This window comes from Lipotes vexillifer, unplaced genomic scaffold (assembly GCF_000442215.2).
Source record: "Lipotes vexillifer unplaced genomic scaffold, Lipotes_vexillifer_v1.1 scaffold54, whole genome shotgun sequence".
Taxonomy (NCBI): Eukaryota; Metazoa; Chordata; class Mammalia; order Artiodactyla; family Lipotidae; genus Lipotes; species Lipotes vexillifer.
In genome coordinates, this window is record NW_006789324.1 from 347,153 (window position 1) to 368,825 (window position 21,673).

The following is a 21,673-nucleotide window of genomic DNA, read 5'->3' on the forward strand; positions in this document are numbered from 1 at the left end:
GTAGGGAAATAAAATCAGGTGGGCCCTCTACAGTTTTTCACACACACTGTTTAACATTCCAGGAGACAAGGCCAAGACAATAGAAAAAAAACCCCTAGGGGATTCAGATATTAAAGCTATCAGACACCGGGCGTTAAAATAACTTGTGACTGGAGTTATGTCAGCATCGTGGTGGTGTGAGTTGTTCCTTTTTTCTCTGCCCTTCAATTTACATCTAACTGGACATGCATAACAACAACAACAACAACAACAACACGCTTCTGCATAGCATACCAGGACACTCGAGAGATCCATCCAGCTGTGTACCTGAAAGTGGGTAGATTGGACTGCAGAAGAGGCTGTGGAGTGAGGGGATGGTGGCAGCAGGTCTAGCCATGGGCCAGCACAGACCTTTTTGGCAGAGGAGGTGAGGGTGAAGGTGGTCAGTGGGGTCTGCCCACCTCTGCATGCTGCAGCTGCAGGAGCTTGTTGCTCTCTCTGAGGAGCGAACTCAGTGACTGGGGGAGCGAAAGGAAAGGGAATTAGGCAGACAAAGAAAACTGAAGGAAAGCATCTCCCGCTGTTGGTCCTAGGATTCTGGCAAGAGGACTGCCCAGGGTTGCTGGCTGCCCATCCCCCCCAGCCCCAAACTTGGGGATCCCTCTACTAGGAGAGGGAGTGCCTAATATACAGCTCCCTCACTGTGCCACCAGCCACCCTCCCCTCTTTCATTTTTCTCTGACAGTTTCTGTCTTGTTTTGTTTTTATTGCACCACTCCCAACTCCCAACCTTAGGGATGAGTTAGCACTGGTAAGAGAAATGAAAAACCTGTGCTATAGCGCCACCTTCTGGAAAACAAAAGGAAGTCTTCTAATTACCAATGTACGGAACTGTTAGGAGCAAAGTAAACAAAGCCTTGCCTAAATAAAGAAAGGTGCTGCTACTTCAAATGTGGCAGCAAAGGCTCTTTTCATCAAACACCATGGAAAAAAATCATTGTAATATGGTATCACCAAAAGAAAACGACAGTTTTCCAGCAACCAAACCCAAGGACATGGAATATTGTGATCTAACTGATAAAGAGTTGAAGTTAGCTGTTATGAGGAAATTCAATGAGCTACAGGAAAACTTAGGCAATACAGTGATCTCAGGAATAAAATTAACAAACAGAAGGAGTACTTTACCAAAGAGATTGCAATTCTAAAAAGGAACCAAACAGAAATTCTGTAGCTGAAGAACTCAATAAGTGGGATGAAGAATTAGAATGCAGTGGAAATAGAGCAGATCAGATGGAAGAAGGAATTAGTGAGCTCAAGGACAGGAATATAGAGATGATTGAGGTGGCAGAGGAGAGAGAAATAAGATTTTTTAAAAGTGAAGAAACCCTGCAAGAACTCTTGGACTTCATCTGATGAGCCAAAAGAAGGAGAAGAGAGAGAAAAGGGAGCAGAGGGTGTATTAAAGAAATAATATCTGAGAACTTCCCAGACCCGGAGAAGGAGCTGGATATACAAGTCCACAAGCTAATAGAACCACTAATTATTTCAACGCAAAAAGACATTCTGCAAGACAGATTATATTAAAATTGTCAAAGGTCACTGATAACTTTAAAAGGCGGCAAGGAAAAATAGCCTACAAGATTACCCTCATTAGGCTATCAGCAGATTTCTTAGGAGAAACTCTTATAGGCCAGGAGAGAGTGGAATGACATATTCAAAATATTGAAAGATAAAAGCTGCCAACCAAGAATATTCAGTTTGTCAAAATGATCCTTCATATATGAAGGAGAAATAAAGGCTTTCCCAGACAAACAAAAGCTGAGGCAGTTCACCACTAGACTTGCCTTACAGGAAATGTTGAAAAGAGCTCTTCAAGCTGAAATGAAAGATGAAAGTACACAAAGCTCTGATTAAGATGTTAGACAGAAAACTAACCTTTTTTAGAATAGTATATTAAACTCTTAATTAGAGTATAAAGTTTAAAGGAAAAGAACTGTAGCTGCCACAACTTGCAATCACTGCATAAAAAGATAATTCGTGATGTCAAAAACGTAAAAGGGGAAGAGTAAAAGAATGGAACCTTCATAGGCAAATGAAGATAAATTGCTATCAGCAGAAAAAGGACTCTTTTATCTATGAAATGTTTCAGGTAAATTTCATGGTACCCACAAAGCAAAAATCTAGAATGGAGATTGAAACATTAAAAAAAAAGGGGAGGGACTTCCCTGGCAATCCAGTGGTAAAGAATCTGTCTTCCAATGCAGGGGACGCAGGTTCGATCCCTGGTCGGGGAACTAAGATCCCACATGCCGTGGAGCAACTAAGCCCGCGTGCCACGACTATTGAGCTCGTGCGCCTCAACCAGAGAGCCCGTGTGCCAAACACTACAGAGCCCACTCTCTCTGGAGCCCACGTGCCACAGCTACAGAGCTCAGGTGCCCTGGAGCCCGTGCGCCACAACTAGAGAGAAGCCCAGGAGCTGCAACTAGAGAGAAACCCGAGCAGACCATGCACCGTAATAAAAAGATCCCGTATGCCTCAACAGAGATCATGTGTGCCACAACTAAGATCCAACGCGGCCAAAAAAACCAGGGAAAATAAATATTTTTTTTTAAATGGGAGACTGAGCAAAATCACCATGAAAAATCACCAACTTATAAAGGTAGACAGAAACAGAAGGATAAAGAAACAGTGGAGAGATAAAAATAACAGAAGATAAAAATAAAATGGCAGAGTAGTAAATTCTTACATATCAGATAATCACCCTAAATGTAAATGGATTGAACTCACCAATCCAAAGGCACAGTGTGGCAGCATGGGTTAAAAAAAAAATCTCCTGTGACCTACAGGAGACTCTTTAGCTCTGAAGACACACAAAGGCTCAAAGTGAAAGGACAGATGATGATATTCCAAGTAAATGGCAACCCAAAGAATGTGGGCATAACCATACTTATATCAGACAAAATAGACTTCAAATCAAAAAGTGTAAGAAGAGACAAGGTCACTGTATAATGAGAAAGGGGCCAGTATATCAAGAAGATACAACAATCATAAATATATATGCTCCTAACATGCAAGCACCAAAATGTATTAAGCGAATAATAACAGATCTTAAGGGAGAAATAAACAATAATACAATAATTGTAGGGGACTTCTGTATTCTACTATCAGCAGTGGATCATACAAACAAATTCAACAAGGAAATGTTGGAACTGAATCATACTTTAAAACAAATGGACATGTACAGAACATTCTATCCAGCAGCAGCAGAATACACATTCTTCTCAAGTGCACATGGAACGTTCTCCAGGATAGATCATATGATAGGCTACAGAAGAAATCTTAACACATCTAAGATTGAAATCATGCCATCTTCTCTGATCACAATGGTATGAAACTAGAAATCAACAAGAAGAAGATAGTGAAAAGATCTAAAAATATATGAAAACTAAACAACACACTTATAAGAAACCATTGGGTCAGAGAAGAAATCAAAAGGGAAATCAAAAGTCTTGAGACAAATGAAAATGGAAATCGGTATATCAAATATTGTGGGATGCAGCAAAAGCAGTTCTGAGAGGAAAGTTTATAGCAATATACACATATATTAAGAAATCAGATCTCAAATAAACAACCTAACTTCATACCTCAAGGAATTCAAAAACAAAAAGAGCAAATTAAGCCCAAAGTTAGTAGAAGGAAGGAAATAATAAAGGTCAGAAAGGGAAACAATGAAATAGAGACCAGAAAAACAATAGAAAGGATCAATGGAACTGAGAGCTGGTTCTTTGAAAAGATAAACAAAATTGACAAACCTTTAGCTAGACTAAGAAAAAAAATAAGACTCAAGTAAAATTAGAAATGAAAGAGGAGACATTACAGATGACTACAGAAATATAGAATCATAAGAGACTGTTATGAGCAGTTATATGTTAACAGATTACATAGAAGAAATTGATGCATTTTTAGAAACACAGAACCTACCAAGACTGAATCAGTACTGGAATCCTCGCTAGAGCAGTTAGGCAAGACAAAGGAGTAAAAGGCATCCAAATTGGGAAGGAAGAAGTAAAATTAGCACTTTTTGCTGATGATATGCATGATCTTACATTAAAAAAAAAATGCTAGAGTCAGTCAAGAAACTGTTGGAATGAATCAACAATTTCATTAAAGTGGCAGGATACAAAATCAACATACGGAAGTCAATTACATTTCTTTTCACTAATGATGAAGCATCTGAAATAAAGAAATAAAGGAGACTCTCCCAGTCACGATAGCATCATAAACAATAAATGCTTGGGAATAAACTTATCCAAGGAAATGAAAGATCTATACAGTGGAAACGATGAGCCTTTGCTGAAAGAAATCGAAGACACAAACAAATGGAAATACATCTTGTGTTTATGGGTTGGAAGAATTGATAGTGTTAAAATGGCCATACTATCCAAAGCCATCTGCAAATTCCATATAGTCACCATCAAAATGCCAAAGCCTTCTTCACAGAAACAGAAGAAAAAAATCTTAAAGTTTATGTGGACCCACAAAAGACTGAATGGCCAAAGAAATCCTGAGGGAAAAAATAAAGCTGAAGGTATCATACTTAGGAATTTTAATCAAAACAATATTTTACTGGCATAAAAATAAGCACATTGACCAATGAAACAGAATAGAGAGCCCAGAATTAAATTCCAGCATGTATCGTCAACTAATTTTCAGCAAGGGAGCCAAGAATACCCAGTGGGGAAATGATAGTCTCTTCAATAAATGGTGCTGAGAAAACTGAAGAAACGCCTGCAGGACAATGAAATTGGAGCCCTTTCACAAAAGTTAACCCGAAATGGATCAAAGACTTAAGCAAAAGACCTGATACTATAGAACTCCTAGAAGAAAATGTAGGGAGGAAGCTCATTGGTTTTGCTTTTGGCAGTGATTTTTGGACATGATGCCAAAAGCACAAGCAACAAAAGCAAAAACCAACAAATGGCACTACATCAAACTCAATAGCTTCTGCAGAGCAAAAGAAACAGTTAACAAAATGAGACAACAGATTTGAAAAAATGTTCATAGATGTTCTCACTCCAGATGAACAATAGAATCTTCCAGAAAGACCCCCAAAGCTTCTTAAATCATCTGTAGGTTTATAGAATGGGAGAAAATTTTTGCAAACCATATGTGGGATAATGGGTTAATATGCCAAATATATAAAGACTGCAGTCTCCTTAATAAGAAAACAAACAATTCAGTGAAAAAATGGGCAGAAGAACTAAATAGACATTTTTCCAAAGAGGACATGAAAATGGACAACAGACATGAAAAGTTGCTCAACATTGCTAATCGTCAGGGAAATGCAAATCAAAACCACAATGAGCTATCACTTCACACCTGTTATAATGGCTATCATCAAGAAGACAAGAGACAACAGGTGCTGTTGAAATGTGGTGAAAATGGAACCTTTATACTTGTTAGTGGGAATGTAACTTGGTCCAACCACTGTGGATAATGATATGGAGGTTCCTCAAAACATTAAAAATGGATCTACCATATGATCCAGCAATTCCTCTTCTAGGTATATTCCCAAAGGAAAAGAGAACAGGATTTTAATGAGATATATGCAATCCAATTTTTATTACAGCATTATTCACCATAGCAAAAATATGGAAACAGCTCAAATGCTCATCAACAGATGAATGACTGAAAAATTGTGGTACATGTACACAATGAAATATTATTCAGCCATGGGAGAGGAGGATATCCTCCAATTTGTGACAATATGGATGGACCTTGAGCACATTATGCTAAGTGAGATAAGTCAGAGAAAGACAAGTATTGTAACATGTCATTTATATGTGGAATATAAAATGTTAAGCCTGTAAAAAGCAGAGTAAAGTGGTTGTTACCAGAGGATTGGAAGGGGGGATAAGAGTGATGGTATTTAAGGGTACAAACTTGTAATGAATAGTAAATAAGCCATAGAGATCTAATTCACATTATAATTAATATAGACAATGATACTCTAATTATATAATGTGATAAATATTGCTGTGTTGAAAAACATATTACAACATGTAAGTGTATCAAAGTAACATGCTATATATCTTAAATTTACACAATATTGCATGTCAAATTTATTCAATTAAAAAATAATTGTGATTAATATGTTCAAGGTGGAGAATTTTAGCAGAGAACGGGAATCTATAAAAATAACCAAAGGAAAACTCAATGCACCCCTTGTGCAGGGCTTAGAAGCTGCATGCATTTGATGTGGTTACTGTTGGAGACTTCTGAATGCTGGAGTAGATTGTACCCATCTACAACCTATTCTCCCTGTGTGATTGATTAAGGGTCTGGGAAGCAGCGACTGATATTTTAAGGACTCCTGATAAAGATGTGTTTGATTTTGCCATGCTGATATACTGTTTCCAGTCCTAAGTCCTTCCAAAAAGCTAAGTCTTAAGATTACTACCTGTTGTGTCCTGTGAGTATGAATGTCATTTTGAACCCAAGACCACTGATGATCTTGCAGAGTAGGCACAGTTCCAGAAGAGGAAGGGAGAGGGAGTGGGGCAGAAGCAATATCTGAAGAGATAATGGGAGAAAATTTTCCAAAATTGATAAATACATCAAGCCACAGATGCAGAAGATACATTAACCCTAAGCAGGATAAATATAAGAAAACCATTTCTAGGCACATCATTGGAAAACTGCTCAAAACTGTTTTTTTGTTTTTGTTTGGTTTTGTTTTTGCTTGAGACTCTCCTATACTGGAGTGGACTTCATCTGTCTATGCAGAGATGGGGGAAAATGTTCAGAGAAAATCTTAAGTAGCCAAAGGATAAAAAAAGGCATATTATTTTCCAAGGAACAAAAATAAGCAGACTTTCTCAACAAAAACAATGAAAGCAAGGAAGCGGTGGAGTGATATCTTCAGAGAGGTGAAAGAAACAAACTGCTAACCTATAATTTTGTACCCAACAAAAATATTCTTCAAAAATAAAGGCACAATACATTTTCAGGTAAGCATAAACTGAGAGAATATGTCTCCAGCAGACCTACAGTAAAGGGAACACCAAAGGGAATTCTTCAGGCAGAAAAATAGGTGATGCTTTCCCAGATGGAAGCAAGAGTACAAGAAGGAATGAAGACCGTTGGAAAGGGTAAATATGTGGGTAACTAAATAGATATTGACTATGTAAAGTAATAACATCTTGCGGGATTTAAAATACATGTAGGATTAAAATACAACAATAGAAAAGTAGGAGAGGAAGCATAGAGTTAAAGTGTTCTAAAGTCCGTGCATTGTCTAGGAAATGGTGAAAACATTATATTAGATTCTGTTAATGTCCAAGATGAATGTTGTAATCTCTAGGGTAGCCACTAAAATGAACACTTGGAGAGACCTTTAAATTATTCCACAATTCTACTTTCAGGAGAAATTCTATGGAACATAAAATGATATTCAGTAAATATATTCAAAAACAAAAATTATTCAGGTAGGGGCAGTTGATGGGCATAGAAGGGGAGATGTTTGAAGACAGGAAGAGGAACGAGAGTGAACAAGAGGGAGACAAAGCATGTAGAATAAGAGAAACACAGAAAGAATAGGCACGTAAGGACCAGAGTTGGAAAGAGAAGAGAGGGGATGATTTAAGAAGCTTTGGGAGTGTTTCTGGAAGATTCTGTTGTTCATCTGGAGTGAGAAACATCTATGAACATTTTTTCAAATCTGTTATCTCTGACCTGAATGCTAATACTTTCTCCAGCAGTTTTAAATAATCTCTTCTATACCAGAAAACTTTTTCCCTGACTCTGTGTAAATGACTCATCTTAAATGATTCTGTAAAAAGTAAGTTGATTCTCCTGTGGAATTCTTGATTGACTTTAAGTTTTAAAGAAGTACTTTAAAATTATAGTCCAAGCCAGTATAAACACAGGTTTCAAAAAACAAAAGCAGAATACAGCATATCATGTAATCAGTTCTCGAAGAAGGTAGCTTCAGAACAAGTCTTTGCTAAAAAAAAAAAATCACATCCGCAGGCCCTTCCTGATCTGTTCAAATTAGTTTTCCCACCTTCACCCCAGTCATTCTTGTTATTCCCAGTAGTCTGCTTGATTTTCATTTTTTTATCATTCTGTCACCATTATTATATGTTCGTTTATTGTTTATATTCTCCTCCAGAATACAAGTTCCATTTATACCTGCATTTTCAGCATTTGGAGCAATGGCTAGTACACATTAGACCCTCAGAAGATATTTGTTGATTGAATGAATGAACAAATGAATGTTCAGGCCAACAGGGAGTAAAAACAACTAAGAGAAGAAGGTCTTCAATGATATGTGAGTTTGTTCTCTCAGTAAAACTCTAGTGCATGTTGCATATTGTATTATGGGATTATTTCAGTCTGCATTTTATTTTCTTGAAACTAGGCAGTTCTTAAAGAACAACTTTCATGTATCTGATCCATAGCAAAGGCCACAGCCCTACCCCAGCCTGCATTTGAGTTGAACATAGCAATTCTTCTTCCTTGATTTTTCTTACTCCATCCCCTTACTGTGCCCTGATTTCTCAGCTGAAATGCTGGACAGAGAAGGATAAACATGCAAGTAAGCACTCTTGACGTGTTATCATCAAGAGAGCCTGGTTATTGGGAGGCAAAGTAATGTGAGTTTTGAGCTTGCGTGTTGGAGGCAGATAAACCTTGCTCCTCATTGTTCTCTGATTCTAGTTTCTTCCTCTGTAAACTAAGGGTAATGTTTACTTTTAGGGTTCTGGGGAATAAATAAGATTTGTATATAAGGTGCCCATAGTACCTTTTTAATCAGTGGTATATCAAAACAGGAAGACTCTTGCTTCCTGTTCATAACTGTCCTTTAGAGAATTTTAAAGGACTTTCAAGGAGAGGAAATTTTGAGAAAAGCAATGAGACTGTTTTGTTTCACCATATGGGCAAAGAAGAAAGGAGGCTTGTGTTATTTTGGCAGGTGGCTGCTGAAGGTAGGGGTCAGAACATGTGTGCATCAGATGACACTCCTGACTCCCAGAATGAAGGCTCTTGATACAAATGAGTAAGGGTGGCTGATGCCACACAAGGCCCTGCTTGCTGACACATGGTGTCCCTTGGCTTGTAATAGCCTAGGCATGGATATAGTGTCATCCAAACATTCTTTCTTAACGTTTTAAATTGAATTGTACCATGTATGTAAAGCAGTACATACATTCCAAGTGATTTCTTACATAAATCCTTAATGAATTTTCACAGACTGAACATAGACATATAACCACTACTTAAAGGCACACAAAATGACCAGTGTCACACAAGCCCCCCACCTTTGTCCCATTTTAGTTAACGTTTCCATCTTCCACCCCCACCAAAGGTCACCACTATCCATGGATTATAAATAGTTTCATCTATTTTTGAACTTCATAGAAGTATAATCATATTTCTCTCATTTATTTAACTTGAGATTATGTTTGTGAGATTTACCCACGTCATTGCATGTAGTTGTAATTCACTCATTCTCATTGCTGTGTAGTATTACATTAAGACTATACCATTATTTATACATACTGTATAATAATAATAATTCAAATTATTATACATATTATACAGTTTGTAGCCTTTACAGAAGAATGACATTTTGACAGTTCTTTGAGCCTCAAATATAAATAGATAATAATTTAGACCTAAAATACACAACAATTTATTTTTTGATTGTTCTTTTATTGGATTTTAATAAAGGATTTCTGTTAAATTAGATTTTAATAAAAATATTTTAATAAATCTTAATTAGATTTGTTTCTTTATTAGATATATGACTGTTCTAAATTATGATATTAAAATTGAATGAAGTATTTTAAATGAATTAATATGGAATAATATATAGGAAGAGAAGTGTTCCAGGTTATTTTTCATAAAATTATAGGGTCCGTGCTTGTGGTAAAAAACGTTAGATTTCATTGGGAATGATACTGGACATTAAAAAAATTGTAGTCTTTGTGCAAAACAATCATGTATTTACAACTCCATAATACAGCCATAAGAAGTCCTGCGCCTTGTGTATCAAGAAAAGCTGGAAAGCATCCAGAAAATGACAACTAAAATCAAGAGGCTAGAGTGGCTTAAAAGATTTATACCCTTAAAAGATGTAGTGTGGAACGATCCCTGGGGATATAATTACAAAAATCTTAGAATTGGAAGGGGAATAGGCTTGATCTAGTCCAACCTGTTAGTTAATGCAGGAATTTATCTTTTGGTGATCTTGGCAAATGGCTGAGCTTCCTCTGTTTGAATATTGGATGGTGCATGCTGCTGGGTTTTAATTCCAGCCCTGCTACTTCATAGCTGAACGAATGTGGGCAAATTCTTAACTTCTCTGTGCCTCATTTTCTTGGCTTACCGCTTATTGCCAACCCTGGCAATAGAAAAAGACTACAGGGGACCTGACCTCCAGCCCCCTCCCATCTAGTATTGAGAGATGAACTGAAAAATCAATAAATGTTAGTGTTACACATCCTGTGAAAAAAGGGATACTCAGGGTACAGTAGTAACATTAAAAAATTTTAATGTTTTAATTTTCAATATAGGCTTGAGTGGTGAAAAAGGAGGTGAGAGGGCCTTCATAGAGCAGAGGACTCTGTTGAAAGAATTTGTATTGATTATTCCCAGTTTTGCTCCTAGAACAATATAAAACAGTTTTATTCTTCTGTATAACAACTCTTCACCTTATCAAATGTAAAATTCTAAAAGGATAGATTGGGTAAGTGTAGATTTTTCAATCGCTTTAGAGAGTATATTGTATAATTTGAATAGAGTTTGGGAAAAACAAAATGGACCACTAATGAGTGATAATTTTGTAGAATCCTTTAATCCAAGAAATTGTATGGGTTATAAATTATAGTTTATTTCCATTAGTTCATGGATGGTAGTTGAGCAAAATGGGAAATTTGAAATAAGTTCAAACATTTTGCATTTTAAAGTATTCTGAATAGGGTATTGAGATTCAGCTGTGAATGACAAGAATTTTCAAAGTTAAGAATAGCTTAAACAAGATAGTATTTTACTCTCTTGTAACAGTCTGAGCAGGTAGTTCCAGGCTTCAGGATGGAGGAAAGCATTAAGAAGCTGCTGCTAGAGACATTTCTGCTCGCATGTCATTGGTCAGAACATAGGTCACAGGGCCATACCTAGTTACAAGAGATATTAGGATGCAGTCTCTACTCTGGGTAGACATGTGCTCAGGTGTAATTTGGGAATCACATGTCTGGCAGTGTGACAGAACTAATTTGTTCACTGCTTACATCCCAAGTGCCTATTAACTGCACTTGGTATGGAATACACCATAGTAGGCATTCATTAAATAGTTGTTCCATGGATGAGTGTTCTTTATTGCTCCTATCAAAAGAGGTATTGATCTGGATATTTACTTATATACATGATAAATTATGGCAAATTTGCCCATCCTTGGTTTTTAAAAATGTTTCGTTTCTCATCTATGTTCTCCCTTCACAAATAAGGTATCCCTAACAGTTTTCAGACAGATTTGCTACCATACAGAATAGATTTTAGCTCCTTTATTTGCTGATTGTTTTTCTCCCTACTAAAACTTGGAGACCTATTAAATTTCTCTTTACATGTGTCTTTCATCAACACAGTCCTGGCATGTAAATGGTGCTCAGTAAATGTTTTTAGATTGAATAAGTGAATGTTAGTTAAACATTAATGAATCCAAGCCTTTTTTCCCCTGTTACTTCCATAGAAAAGTTTATAGCTGTAATACACAAAGAGAAATTCTTGGTGTGAAATCTGTTTATATGACAAGATTTTTAGGAATATTCATTCGGCTTTCAGGTACAATGTGATTATGAGACAACTATCTGGATTTAATTAATTATAGCTAAGTACTAATTCACTTAATAAGTTATTAGGTAATAGAGGCTAGTATATTTCAGCAAAAAGAGGAGGTGTTCTTAAAGTATTTGAATCTTTTGACCTCAGATAACCAATTAGCTTATCAGTGTGCTTAACTGTTTCAAGGGATGATGCCATTTCTTTTTTTTTTTTATTTTATTGGAGTATAATTGATTTACAATGTTGTGTTAGTTTCAGGTGTACAGTACAGTGACTCAGTTATACATATACATATGTTCATTCTTTTTCAAATTCCTGCCTCATATAAGTTATCACAGAATATTGAGTAGAGTTCCCTGTGCTATATAGTAGGTCCTTGTTGGTTATCTATATATAGTAGTGTGTGTATGTGTATGTTAATCCCAAGCTCCTGATTTATCCCTCCCCCCAACGTTTCCCCTTTGTAAACCATAAGTTTGTTTCTGATATCTGTAAGTCTTTTTCTATTTTGTACATAAGTTCATTTGTGTCTTTTTAAAAAATTAGATTCCACAGATGAGTGATATCATATGGAATTTGTCTTTCTCTGTCTGACTTACTTCAGTTTGTATGATAATCTCTGGGTCCATCCATGTTGCTGCAAATGGCATTATTTTGTTCTTCTTTGTGGCTGAGTAACATTCCATTGTATAAATGTACTACATCTTTATCCATTCCTCTGTCGATGGACATTTAGTTTGCTTCCATGTCTTGGCTACTGTAAATAGTGCTGCAATGAACATTGGGGTGCACGTATCTTTCTGAATTATGTTTTCTCCAGATATATGCCTAGGAGTGGGAATTGCTGGATCATATGGTAGTTCTATTTTTGTTTTTTTAAGGAACCTCCATACTGTTCTCCACAGTGGTTGTACCAATTTACATTTCTACCAACAGTGTAAGAGGGTTCCCTTTTCTCTACACCCTCACCAACATTTATTGTTTGTAGACTTTTTGATGATGGCCATTCTGACCGGTGTGAGGTGATACCTCATTGTAGTTGTGATTTGCATTTCTCTGATACTTAGTGATGTTGAGCATCTTTTCATGTGCTTTTTGTCCATCTATATGTCTTCTTTGGAGAAATGTCTATTTAGATCTTCCACCCATTTTTTGATGTTGTTTTTTTTTTTTTCATTTTTGATCTGCATGAGCTGTTTGTGTATGTTGGAGATTAATCCCTTGTCAATCACATCATTTGCAAATATTTCTCCCATTCCGTGGGTTGTCTTTTCATTTTGTTTATGGTTTCCTTTGCTGTGCAGAAGATTTTGTTTCATTAGGTCCCATTTGCTTATTTTTGTTTTTATTTTCATTACCATATGTCATGGTTCAAAGAAGAATTTGCTGCAATCTATATCAATGAGTGTTCTGCCTATGTTTTTCTCTTAAGAGTTTTATAGTGTCCGGCCTTACATTTAGGTCTTTGATCCATTTTGAGTTTATTTTTGTGTATGGTGTTAGGGAGTGTTCTAATTTCATTCTTTTACATGTAGCTTTCCAGTTTTCCCAGCACCACTTATTGAAGAGACTGGCTTTTCTCCACTGTATATTCTTGCCTCGTTTGTCATAGATTAATTGACCACAGGTGCATGGGTTTATTTCTGGGTTTTCTATCCTGTTCCATTGATCTATATTTCTGTTTCTGTGCCAGTACCATACTGTTTTGATTACTATAGCTTTGTAGTATAGTCTGAAGTCAGGGGGCCTGATTCCTCTAGCTCCTTTTTTCTTTCTCAGGATTGCTTTGGCTATTTAGGGCCTTTTGTGTTTCCATACAAATTTTTAAAAATTGGGGGCTTGTTCTGTGAAAATTGCCATTGGTAATTTAATAGGGATTGCACTGAATCTGTAGATTGCCTTGGGTAGGGTAGTCATTTTGACAATACTGATTCTTCCAATTCAGGAACATGGTATATCTTTCCATCTGTTTGTGTCATCTTCGATTTCTTTCATCAGCATCTTATAGTTTCCAGAGTACAGGTCTTTTGTCTCCTTAGGTAGGTTTATTCCTAGATATTTTATTCTTTTTGATGCAATGGTATATGGGATTGTTTCCTTAATTTTTCTTTCTGATCTTTTGTTCCTAATGTATAGGAATGCAACAGATTTCTGTGTATTAATTTCATATGCTGCAACTTTACTGAATTCCTTGAGGAGCTCTAGTAGTTTTCTGATAGCATTTTTAGGATTTTCTATGTATAGTGTCATGTCATCTGCAAACAGTGACAGTTTTACTTCTTCTTTTCCAATTTGTATTCCTTTTATTTCTTTTTCTTCTCCGATTGCCATGACTAGGACTTCCAAAACTATGTTAAATAATAGTGGTGAGAGGGGACATTCTTGTCTTGTTCCTGACCTTAGAGGGAATGCTTTCAGTTTTTCACCATTGAGAATGATGTTAGTTGTGGGTTTGTCATATATGGCCTTTATTATGTTGAGGTAATTTCCCTCTGTGCCCACTTTCTGGAGAGTTTTTATCATAAATGGGCGTTGAATTTTGTCAAAAGCTCTTTCTGCATCTATTGAGATGATCATATGTTTTTTATTCTTCAGTTTGTTAATGTGGTGTATCACAGTGATTGATTTGCAGGTACTGAAGAATTCTTGCATCCTTGGGATAAATCCCACTTGATCATCATGTATGAACCTTTTAATGTATTGTTGGATTCGGTTTGGTAGTAGTTTTTTGAGGACTTTGCATGTATGTTCATTAGTGATATTGGCACGTAATTTTCTTTTTTTGTGATATCTTTGTCTGGTTTTGGTATCAGGGTGATGGTGGCCTCATAGAATGCGCTTGGGAGTGTTCCTTCTTCTGCAAGTGTTTGGAAGAGTTTCAGAAGAATAGGTGTTAACTCTTTTCTAAATGTTTGGTAGAATTCACCTGTGAAGTCATCTGGTCCTGGACTTCTGTTTGTTTGAAGTTTTTAAATCACAGTTTCAATTTCAGTATTTGTGATTGGCCTGTTCATATTTTATATTTCTTCCTGGTTCAGTTTGGAAGGTTGTGTATTTCTAAGAATTTTTCCATTTCTTCTACGTTGTCCATTTTACTGGCCTATAGTTGTTTATAGTAGTCTCTTATGATCCTTTGTATTTCTGTGGTGTCCATTGTAACTTCTCCTTTTTCATTTCTAATTTTATTGATTTGAGCCCTGTATCTTTTTTTCTTGAGTCTGGCTAAAGGTTTGTCAATTTTGTTTATCTTTTTGAAAAACCAGGTTTATTTCATTGATATTTTCTGTTGTTTTCTTTGTCTCTATTTCATTTATTTCTTCTCTGATATTTATGATTTCTTTCCTTCTACTAACTTTGGGTTTTGTTTATTCTTCTTTCTCTAGTTGCTTTAGGTGTAAGGTTAGGATGTTTATTTGAGAATTTTCTTGTTTCCTGAGGTAAGATTGTATTGTTCCTAACTTGTCTCTTAGAACTGCTTTTGCTGTGTCTCATAGGTTTTGTATTGTGGTGTTTTTGTTGTCATTTGTCTCTAAGTACTTTTTTTTATTTCCTCTTTGATTTCTTCAGTAATCCATTGGTTGTTTAGTAACATGTTGTTTAGCCTCCATGTGTCTGTCTTTTACAGTTTTTTTCCCCTGTAATTGATTTCTAATCTCATAGTGTTGTGGTCAGAAAAGATGCTTGATATAACTTTAATTTTCTTAAATTTACCAAGGCTTGATTTGTGGCCAAAGATGTGATCTATCCTGGAGAATGTTCCATGTGCACTGGAGAAGAAAGTGTGTTCTGTTGCTTTTGAATGGAATGTTCTGTAAATATCAATTAAGTTCATCCGGTCTAATGTGTCATTTAAGGCCTGTGTTTCCTATTGATTTTCTGTCTGGATGATCTGTCCATTGATGAAAGTGGGGTCCCCCATTATTATTGTGTTACTGTTGATTTCTCCTTTTATGGCTGTTAGCGTTTGCCTTATATATTGAGGTGCTTCAATGTGGGGTGCATATATATTCACAATTGTTATATCTTCTTGTATTGATCCCTTGATCATTATGTAGTGTCCTTCCTTGTCTCTTGTAACAGTCTTTATTTTAAAGTCTATTTTGTCTAATACAAGTATTGCTACTCCAGCTTTCTTTTTATTTCCACTTTCATGGAGTATCTTTTTCCATCCCCTCACTTTTAGTCTGTATGTGTCCCTAGATCTGAAGTGGGTCTCTTATAAACAGCATATACTTGGGTCTTATTTTTGTGTCCATTCAGCCAGTCTGTCTTTTGGTTTGAGATTCAATCCATTTAAATTTAAGGTAATTATCAATATGTATGTTCTTATTGCCATTTTGTTAATTGATTTGGCTTTGTTTCTGAAGGTGTTTTTTCTTCCCTTCCTTTTTTGTTCTCTTCCCTTATGATTTGATGTCTATCTTTTGTGCTGTGTTTGGTTTGCTTTTTCTTTTTTGTATGTGTATCTATTGTTGATTTTTGGTTTGTTGTTCCCATGAGGTTTTGATATAGCAGTCTGTATATGTACAAGATTGTTTTGAGTTGCTGGTCTCTTAATTTCCAGTGCATTTTCAATATCCTGTGTTTGTACTCTTCTCACAGTTGCTGGTTTTGATATCATATTTGTGTGTGGGTGATTTCCTACCTTTGCTTTGTGTTTGCCTTTACTGGTGAGCTTTGTGATTTGTAATTTTCTTGTTTCTGGCTGTGGCCTTTTATTTTCTGCCTAGAGAAGTTCCTAGTGTTTGTTTAATGCTGGTTTGGTGGTATTGAATTCTCTTAGCATTTGCTTGTCTATAAAGATTTTGATTTCTCTGTCAAATCTGAATGAGAGCCTTGCTGGTAGAGTATTCTTGGTTGTGGGTTCTTCCCTTTCTCTCTGAATATATCATGGCCATTCCCTTGTGGCCTGCCAGGTTTCTTCTGAAAAATCAGCTGTTAACTTTATGAGGATTCACTTGTATGTTGTTTGTTGCTTTTCCCTTGTGGCTTTTAAATTTTGGGGGTGCTTTAATTTTTGTCAGTTTGATTAATATGTGTCTTAGCGTCTTGTATGGGACTCGCTTCACTTCCTGGACTTGAGTGAGTGTTTCCTTTCTCATGTTAAGAGTAGTTTTCAGCTATAATGTCTTCAAATATTTTCTCAGGCCATTTCTCTCTCTCTTCTCCTTCTGGGACCCCTATAATGTGAATGTTAGTGCACTTAATGTTGTCCCAGAGGTCTCTTAGACTGTCATCATTTCTTTTCATTATTTTTTCTTTATTCTGTTCTGCGGCAGTGATTTCTACCTTTCTGTCTTCCAGCTCACTTATTTGTTCTTCTGCCTTGATTATTCTGCTATTGATTTCTTCGAGTGTATTTTTCATTCAAGTTATTGTATTGTTCATCTCTGTTTCTTTGTTCTTTAAACCTTCTAACTCTTTGTTAAACATCTCTTGTATCTTCTCGATCTGTGCCTCCATTATTTTTCTGAGATCTTGGAACATCTTTACTATCATTACTCTAAATTATTTTTCAAGTAGGTTGCCTATTTCCACTTCATTTAGTTGTTCTTGTGGGTTTTTATCTTGTTCCTTTGTATGGAACATTTTTCTCTGCTGTCTCATTTTGTCTCACTTTGTGTGATTGTGGTTTCTGTTCCACAGGCTGCAGGATTGTAGCTCCTCTTGCTTCTGCTGTCTGTCCCCTGGTGGGTGAGGTTGGTCCTTGGGCTTATGCAGCCTTCTTGGTGGGAGGGACTGGTTCTTGCCCACTGGTGGGTGGAGCTAGGTCTTGTCCCTCTGCTGGGTAGGGCCTTGTCAAGGGATGTGTTTAGAGATGGCTGTGAGCTCAGTGTGGTGTTAGCAGCCTGTCTGCTGATGGGTGGGGCTGTGTTCCTATCCTGCTGGTTATTTGGCCTGAGGCATTCCAGCAGTGAAGCCTATAGGCTGTTGGGTAGGACCAGGTCTTGATACCAAAATGGCGACCTCTGGGAGAACTCACACTGATCAGTATTTTCTGGGGCCTGTGCCACCAATGTCCTTGCCTCCACAGTGAACCACAGCCAACCCCTGACTCCCCAGGAGATCCTCCAAGACTTGTAGGTAGGTCCAGCCCTGGTTCCTATTGAGTTACTGCTTGCTGCTGGGTCCCTGTGTATGTGAAACCTGTGTGAGCCCTCCAGCAGTGGAGTCTATGTTTCCCACAGTCCTGTGGAGCTCCTGCACTCAAGCCCTACTGGCCTTCAAAGCCAGCTGGTCTGGGAGTTCCTCCTTCTGATGCCAGACCCTCAGGCTGGGGAGCCTGACAGGGGCTCAAGATTTTCACTCTTGTGGGAGAACCTCTTCAATATAGGTATTTTCTAGTTTGTGGGTCATCTACAAAGGGGTATGGGATTTGATTATGTCATGAAAGCACCCCTCCTACAGTTTTGTCGTGGCTCGTTCTTTGTCTTTGAATGTAAAATATCGTTTTTGGTAGGTTCTAGTCTTTTGTGAATGGTTATTCAGCAGTAAGTTGTGATTTTGGTGTTTTCATGAGAGGAAGTGAGCTCAAGTTCTTCTCTTCCACCATCTTTTATGGGATTGAGGGGCTGCTCTTAGTTTGGATGCTGGCTGTCTCTTTCCTCAGCGTGTGTTGGCTATTATCCCCTTGATACAGCGTATGCAGGTGCAGTGGCCCTTGTGCACTCTGGGGAGAGCGGCGGCAGGGCTCATTGCTTGCTTGCGGGTCTGCTAGGGGCAGCTACCATTCCCACGCTCCCGGGACAGAGCTTGGCACCTGCTCACCAGTCTCCTAAGGGTGGCTACTACCCATGCACTCCTGGGACAGCACTCCTCTGGAGCCCAGGATGGTAGTGACAACTTGTGCCCACCCCCAGAGTTCCTGTAGGTGGTGTCCTCTTGCCTGGGAAAGAAGCTCTTATGGTGTTCCCGCCTCTCTCCTCGTGAACCCCCAAATAATGGCACCTTGCCTCTCCAGTGAGCTCTGGTTTCTTCTGAGTACCCCCTCAGTTGCCACAGTCCAGCCTCTTCAGGCTGTCTCTGCACATCCAACCCCGGTCCTCTTCCTGGGCCTGACCTCTGAAGGCCGAGCTTCAGCACCCAGCCCCCACCCACACTGACAGGCAAGTGTCTAAGGCTGGGGAGCACAGGGTGGCAGTGGCGACCTTCTGTGTTCGTTACTCTCCATTTTTCCTTCCACAAACCGGTTGTTGCAATCTCCTCCTAGGCTCCAAAGCTCCCCCTCCATCCAGGCTGATCTCCACACTGGTGAGGGTACTCCCCAAGGTGCATAAACCTTTCTTCCTTCACAGCTCCCTTCCTGGGGTTCAGGCCCTGTCCCAGTTCCTTTCTTTATCTTTTCCCTTTGTCCTATATAGTTACATGGAGGTTTTCTTGCCCTTGCAGAAGTCTGAGGTCTTCTGCCAGTGTTCAGTAGATTTTCTGTATGAATCATTCCACTTGTAGATGTGCTTTTAATGTTTCTGTGGGAGAAGGTGAGCTCCCCGTCCTACTCCTTTGCCATCTTGATCCTCCCCCAACTCCATTGATGCCATTTCTTTGCCGTTGCTTCACGAGGAAAAATTTCTTCAGGTATAAAGATAAATGAGTGTGTTATTTCTTCAGGTATCATAGACAAAGAAATGATTTGAAAAAACTTGAATTAAAGATTCAGCTTTATTGGGGTATAATTGACAAAATTATAAAATATTTAAAGTGTTCATCATGGTGATGTTTTACATTAGATCCTCATATCTTATTCATCTTAGTGCTGAAAGTTTGTGCCCTTTTACCCACTTCTTATTTCCCTCATCCCCCAGCTCCTGGCAACCACTTTTCTACTCTCTGTTTCTATGAGTTTGACTTTTTTTCTTCGATATCCCACATATAACTGGATCTCATGTAATATTTCTTTATCTGGTTCATTTCACTTAGCATAATACCCTCAAGGTCCATCCATGTTGAAAATAGGATTTCTTTCTTTCTCATGACCTAATAATATATTGCACTGTGTGTGTGTGTGTGTGTGTGTGTGTGTGTGTGTGTACATGAGAGAGAGAGAGAAAGAGGGAATATGCACACCACATCTTCTTTATTCATTCATTCATATGTTCATGGACACTGAGGTAGTTTCCATATCTTTGCTTTTGTGAATAATGCTGCGATGAACATGTGAGTGTAGATATTTGTTTGATATCCTGTTTTTATTTCAAGTATCCAGAAGTGGGATTGCTGGATCATATGGTAGTTCTATTTTTTAGTTTTTGAGGAACCTCCATACTGTTTTACATAGTGGTTACATCAATGTACATTCCCATCAGCAGTACACAAGCGTTCCCCTTTCTCCACATCTTCACCAACACTTGTTACCTTTTCAGTTTTAATTACAGCCATTCTGACAGGTGTGAGGTGATAGCTCATTGTGGTGGTGGTTTTGATTTGCATCTACCTGATGGTTAGTGATGATTACCTGATGATTTTGTGTACTTGGCCATTTGTATACCTTCTTTGGCAAGAGGTTTATTCAGTTTTTCTGTCCATTTTTAAAATCAGATTATTTGTTTTTTTGCTATTAAGTTGTTAAGTAATTTATATATTTTGGATATTAAAACCCCTTATCAGGTATATAATTTGCAAATATTTTCTTCCATTCAGTAGGCTGCCTTTTCATTTTGTTGATGTTTTCTTTTGCTGTGCAGAAGCTTTTTAGTTTGATTTAGTCCCACTTGTTTATATTTGCTTTTGTTGCCTTTGCTTTTGTTGTCAAGTCCCAAAAAATCATCGCTAAGACTAACATCAAGGAGCTTACCCCCTTCTAGAAGTTTTATGGTTTCTGGTTTTAAATTTAAGTCTTTAATCCATTCTGAGTTGATTTTTATGTACTGTGTGAGATAGGGGTCTATTTTCATTCTTTTGCATGTGGCTATCCAATTTTCCCAACACCAGTTCTTGGAGAGAGTATCTTTTCCCCATTGTATATTCTTGATTCTTTTGTCATAAATTAATTGACCTTATATGCATGAGTTTATTTATGGGCTCTTTATTCCATTAATCCCTGTGTCCGGTTTTATGCCAGTACTATGCTGTTTGGATTACTATAACTTTGTAATGTAGTTTGAAATCAGGAAGTATGACGCATCCAGTATGTACAAAATACTGTGCTTATATACTTCCTAGGAGATTCAGATGAATACTGACTGTCTTATTCAAGGAGGGTAAGAGCTAATAGCTCATGTCATATGATTTTTCAAAAATACAAATATATAAAATAGCCTCAAAATGATGAATGACACATGAGCTTTATAAATATACTGTGAGGGTTTGGAGGAAGTTCAAACCCTCAGTATTACATAATTTGAGATTCCATCAAATAGGGAGAAAACAGGAAAGCTTTATAGAAAAGGCAAAAAAAAGGGTTACTTGTGGATTTTCTGATGAAATAGTTTTGAAACTAGTTATGAGTTTTAGTTTATTATAGCAATTATTTATTCTTCAATAATACAATGACTGGATTAACCAGAAGAGGAGAAAGAAAGAGATTAACAAAACATAGTAAATTCTATTCGTTCCAAAAGATGTTTCAAATTTGATTATACTTTTAGGTAAGAATATGGACTTCAGTCATCCTTTCCACAAAGATTTAATTAACATCTCTGTGCTAGGTGTTGAGGATTCAGAGGAGACTAAGATATAGTTTCTGTCCTCAAGGAGTGCATACTCCAGTAGAAGAGACAGACATGAAAAGAGATATCTTCTGTTCTATGCAATAAATGATATCAAAGAGGCATATATGAGTAAAGAAGTTTGGGGTTACAGTGGAGGGAAGCATGAATAAATAATTATGTTGCTATGACAGCAAGGTTAT

General features: G+C 37.3%; 1 protein-coding gene across 1 annotated transcript in view; it reads left to right on the top strand.

The window, feature by feature from the left end:
- Positions 1-21,673, top strand: part of PRKAA2 (protein kinase AMP-activated catalytic subunit alpha 2) — a 57,622-nt gene that overhangs the window by 10,560 nt on the left and 25,389 nt on the right. The window lies entirely within an intron of this gene.